The sequence below is a fragment of the Onychomys torridus genome, chromosome 11 (assembly GCF_903995425.1).
Source record: "Onychomys torridus chromosome 11, mOncTor1.1, whole genome shotgun sequence".
NCBI lineage: Eukaryota > Metazoa > Chordata > Mammalia > Rodentia > Cricetidae > Onychomys > Onychomys torridus.
The window spans coordinates 5,580,114-5,586,046 of NC_050453.1; the positions used below are offsets into that span (position 1 = coordinate 5,580,114).

General features: G+C 45.2%; 1 pseudogene; it reads right to left on the minus strand.

Moving 5' to 3' along the window:
* Window positions 1-453: 453 nt before the first annotated feature.
* Window positions 454-1,150, minus strand: LOC118592780 (annotated as a pseudogene).
* Window positions 1,151-5,933: the final 4,783 nt, after the last annotated feature.

The window sequence follows — 5,933 nt, forward strand, 5'->3', positions numbered from 1 at the left end:
GGAAGCTTTTAAGGAAGATGTAGAAGAACTGTATCCCAGAGACCACACATTAGTGAGAACACTGGCTCCCTCCTGGGAACCTTTTCTGGGATCATAAAGATGAACAGAGGAAATATTAAAATGCAGAGTATATGACAGGTGAATCGGAGGCTGGAAAATGTTCTCTTCACATGGCCAACACATTCCTGTTCAAACAGAAGTCTGAGTGACTGGATAAACAACAAAACAAACTCAACCAAATCAAAGGAAAATGGGGGTTCCTGTACCACAGTATCAAAAAGTAGACGGGACAGACTAAATGGGCCAACTGGTGGCAGGTAAGTCTACGGCCCAATGTGATCGGTTTTTCCAGAATCAAACAGATTTCTTCTCATGTTTTCTCAGGATTATTTTTTTTTTTAATGGATATGGCGACTTTAACAAGAGTCTAATAGGTAAGCAGGCAGGCAGGCTTCAATCATTGGTTACAGGACCTGCCTGTGCCATGTAGGCATCTAACTCAGCATCCAGGTGTCCTTTAGTTTTCGACATGTACGCATCCAATTGGTCGTCCAGCTGCTCCTTGGTCAATACAGGATGAGTGAGGGCACCTTTTCCTCAGCCTCAGCCTTGGCCTCGGCCTAAACCCCCTCTTCCCCGACCTCATACCCTGACCTCAGAGTGATACCCTGCCCCTAAACAGGGTTCGGGTGGAACATCCCCCACATAGTCTACCTCAGGGCCAAATCTCTCTGGATTATGGGTAAGCCTCTTCCTCCAATTGCTCCCCTGGCCAGGGCACCTATGGGTCGTGCTAAATGTGCCTGGATGTTACTCTTACCCAGGAGCTGAAACTCACTCTATATAGCCCAGGCTGGCCTCGAACTCACAGAGATCTGCCTGCCTCTGCCTCCTGACTGCTGGGATTAAAGGCATGAACCACCACCGTCCTGCTTCTGCTTAAGTTTTAATGCTGCCTGGACAGAGGGTCTATTCTCCATCTGCTGGGCAGTCTTCTGTTTCTGGCACTGGCTAGCTGATACTGCTGCATCGAAGTCCAAATATTCACTGGCATCAGCCATTTGTTCTTCAGCATATTAGTAAAGCGCTCATTTAGAGACATCTTGGTGGTGCAGTTTACCACAATTTTCGGCACTGACTGTGCAGCCATCTTCAAATCCTGAGAATCGAAGGAGATGGATGCCAGTGCTCCTCCTGGAGCAGCCACCATGGCTGCGGTGGGCAGCTGGGGGGGGGCAGCCACACCTGAGCTGATGGGGGACAGCTTGGGTTATCTAAATGGGCTGTTGGGAGAGATGCTTAAATGGTAGGATGCAAAGCTTACTCATGTGGATTGGGTATCTAGACAGCCGGTCCTCCCACTTGTCAGGCCAACCCTTTCCTGCCTTTCATCTGTGCCTCCACAGCTGGCACCACCAACTCCTGCTTGATGTCCAAAACAAAATCCCAAGAGGTGAGGTGGAGACTCCAGCTGTGTGTAGCCAGTGGCTGCAAAGCCACGGGCAAGGGGCTTTTTCTTGAATTCATGCCCCAAACGTTGGATGCAAGATGTTGCTCGAATTTTAAAGGTCGTATAATAAAAAACCTGGAGCAAATATTGGGGTAAATGCTGAAAGAGCAGAGAGAAAAAGAAACAAGCCATAGTCATTTCTCACCTCTTCAACTCCAGGAATCCTCTGACTGAATGTCCCTGAGTCCTCAGCTGAAAGGGGCTTTAGTTCTAGTCTCCTCATGCCTTGTATACCTTTCTCCACCCACCATATCACTTCCTTCCTAGTGCTGGGATTAAAGGCACGTGCCACCATTGCCTGGCTGTTTCTCTCCTAGACTGAAATCAATCTCATGTAGTCCAGGGTGGCTTTGAACTCACAGAGATCCAGATGAATCTCTGCCTCCCAACTGCTAAGATTAAAGGTGTGTGCCACCACTGCCTGGCCTGTATGTTTAATCTAGTGGCTTTTCCTGTCCTCTGATCTTCAGGCAAATTTTATATGATGTACAATTTATCACCACATGGGAGAGAAGGGTGGAAGTGGGAGGGTGTGACTAGGTGGGGGTGGGACGATGTGGAAGAAGACGAATCTAAACTAAAAATGTTGGAAAAGGCCATGAGGATATCTAATAGTTAGCAAGCTAACCTGAAAACAAATTTTGCTGGACAGTGGTGGCACATGCCTTTAATCCCAGCACTTGGGAGGCAGATCCACGTGGATCTCTGTGAGTTCGAGGCCAGCCTGGTCTACAGAACAAGATCCAGGACAGGCTCCAAAACTACACAGAGAAACCCTGTCATGAAGAACCAAAAATAAATAAACAAACAAACAAATAAATAAATACAATTTTAATGTACTCTTTTAAAGGGTTTGTTACAGAGCAACAGGAAATTGTTATTCTGCAGTGGATAACAGCTCATTGTGTTCAACAGCTTCACATTCAACTTTCCTGTCTTAACCCTTTTAGGGTAAAAGCTCACAAGTGCCAGATGTACATGGCATGTGACCTTGAGCACAAGCAGGCACATTTAGGAAAGTATTTCCTCAGGTGATTTCTTCAATTAAAATCTCACACGCTGGCCTCATCACTGACTTTTCTTTGCTCACTGTCTTGGTCAGATTTCTCAGGTCAGCTTGCAGACTTGGTACCTCTGTTTGGTTGTTTGGAAAGTCAGATGAATTGCTCTCACTCAGAGCACTTCAAACTTCTGACAGCCATGTCACCATCTGGCAACACCAGGTGCCTCCTACTAGGTGCCCATGACATTGGATAAAAGCTGTGACAGGCCAGAAGTGGGAGACACCCCTGCTGAGAGGTCAACCTTGATCATCAACTTAATGAGTTGACAAGCCATCTGGGGGAGAGAAGTCACCACTGAATGAGCTCTCCAAAGGAAACAGCAGCCTGAACCATGAGCAGGGCTGTGCACAAGGCTAGGGTCTAGGAGGGATAGAAACAGAAGAAGAGAGCCATCCAGGACATCTCCATTCTTCTAGAACAACAGTGTGTCCTGGGGCCTTCAGGAAGGGAGGGAAGGGGGAGTGGCTTGTTGGTAAAGTGCTGATCACACAAGTGTGGGGCCCTGAATTTGGACACCCCAGAATCCATATTAAGAAGCTGGTGTGAGCCAGGCAGTGGTGGTGAAGACAATCTTGGCAATGGGGAAGCAGAGATAGGCTAATCCCTGGGGCTTACTGGCCAATTAATCCAGCCTAGTCAGCAAGTATTGCTCCAGTGAGAGATCCTATCTCAAAGACCAGAGTGGACAGTACCTGAGGAACAATATGTGAAGTTGATCTCTGGCTTGCACATGTGTGCGCACACACATAGACACACACATCCACATCCACATCCACACCCAGGTGTAAATACACGCAAGCACACTCACACAGGTGTGAATACACACAAGCACACACACACACACACACACACACACACACACACACACACACACACATCATTGCTGCTGCCATCCTCTGTGGTCCTCAATTTTCAGCACCATCAGCTTTTCACAGAATCACTCCAGCGACTCTCCAGGGAATTCCAGGCCTTCAGCCTCCAACTGCAGCTGTCTTGTTATACAAACCAGGCTGGCCTCAAACTCAGAGATGGATCTGCCTGCCTCTGCCTCTGAGTGCAGCAGCTTTTACAGCTTCTTGGAGTAAACAGCTACCAAATTCTCCAGCTCCCAGTCCTGCAGGCATCTGTTGTTAGAGCTCCGAGGCCCCGATCACATGACCTTTTGTGACTGTGACTGACTGTGCATTGCAGTGAGACAGGCCGTGCTCCTTTAGAGAAGCCTAGATAATCCATCAGAGTGGAAGGTTCTCGAACTCTACCTCTATGATATTTTCAGAAACAGCCAATTAAACAAAACCCTGGATGTCTGTGGTAGCATTCAGGAAGCCAGCTCTTTCCAATAGGAGGAAAATCTGTCTGGGAGGTGAAAGCACGTAGAGACAAGCTGTGTCATTACCTGGATATAAACAATCTCTGTGAGTCTCTAAATATAGCAGTGAACTGCTGCTAAACAGTGAGACAAGGCAGGTAGAGGCCAGCGTGGCCCAGTGACAAATCTTTGTATAAGAAGATGTTTAACAAACTTACCTTCTTAAGTGGCTTAGGAATGGCTTTAATGAATAGATAAGCATCACTTGAGGTTCGCACATCTGGTTAAGAGAACGAATAACTTCTATTGGCCAGGAATCACTCCAGGACCGAATGAAAGCTGACTTGAGCACAGGTGTTTTTGCTATTTTTAGGATTTTCCAACCAGGGGTGTCTGACTTGTTTCAATTTTTATTGTTTTGGTCAGTCAGTCTAAAGAAGAAACCAAAGAGACAATCACAAAGAAATAATGCTGCTGATTCGGGGAGCCTGTAGATGTCGTAGGTGGCAGTTAAACAGTGCCATTGTGTCCGTGCTGGGAAGAGGCTGTTAAAGGGTGCAAGTGCTGGGACCTGACAAGGACATCTGCATCTCTGTCTTCGTAACCAGCCACCTTGATGACAGACTGTCTTTGCTCATCCATGGAGGTAAAGAAGCCCTGAATCACGAGACGGGCCATCTGAACACTAAAGCACACTGCTTTAGTTTGCTTCTCTGTTGCTGTGAGACAGCACTAACCCAAAGCAACCTGGGCAAGAGGCTTCTTTTCTCATACGGTTACAATGCATTTCCAAGGCACCTGGGTGAGGGCACCTGTAACAGGAATCTTAGAGAGTCTTGTTAATAAAATCAAACCCGAGGCCAGGTATTGGGGTGACTGCTGGAAGATCAGAGACACAGAACAAGCCACAGCTACCTCACCTCGCCAGTTCCTCAGCTGGTCTTGTTTCCTCAGACTGCAAGCTTCTGAGTCCTTATACAAATGAATCTCAGCTGAACTGCGCTGCTCCAAAGCCCGAATGCTTAACCAGCCAAATGCTTCTAGTTTCTGGTCTTCACGCCTTATATATCTTTCTACTTTCTGCCATCACTCCCTGGGATTAAAGGCTGGATTTCTGGGATTAAATGCGTGTGTCACCATGCCTGGCTGTTTCTAATGTGGCCTTGAACTCAGAGATCCAGAGGTATTTCTGTCTCTGAAGTGCTAGGATTAAAGGCGTGTGCTACCACTGCCTATCCTCATGTTTAATATTGTGGCTGTCTTATTCTCTGACCCCAGATAAGTTTATTTCAGGGAACACACAATATTTCGGGGAACACAATACCACCTCATTTCCCCTGTTTTTGTCTAAAATTAAAAAAAGCTTATAACTAATACAAGAAAAATCATATCCAATAAGTATATACAATACCTACAGTCAAGATTACATTAACAATGTCTAGTCCATTAACATTTGACAGATAGAGACAAAATCCTTCATTATATACATTAACAATGTCTAGTACAGTAATATTTGATAAACTCAAACAAAAAAATTTTCCTTACTTATCCTATGTAAAACAAGTAGTTCCTTTTTAAAAGTAGATTCCATAATTTCCCTTTTTATCTTAGCATATCCATATTCTCTCTTTTTTCTTTTCATAATAGATTCAATAATCTACCTTTTGTCATTTTTATATTTTTCCCTTTTTCTTTTTAGTGTAGATTCAGTGATCTACCCATTTATCTTATTATTTCTTTATCTTTTTTCTCAGGGAAGATTCAGTGATCTACCTCATATCTATGTTCTTTTTCTTTTCTTTTTTTTTTTTTAAACAAAAACTCTATTTTGGGGTTAATTGTCTGAAAAAGGCATTCAATGGAGTCATGGGAGGGTTGGCAGCTGCCCTGTGTGGGTACTTGAATGGAAGTTGTCTTCTGGAAGAGCAGTGAACACTCCTAATTGTCCAGTGTCTTCCTAGAAGTTCAAATTCTAAGCAGACATATGTGGAGACAGTTCACTGGGAAGAGACACCAGGGACACTGAGTGTAGATCTAAGTGGTACAGACC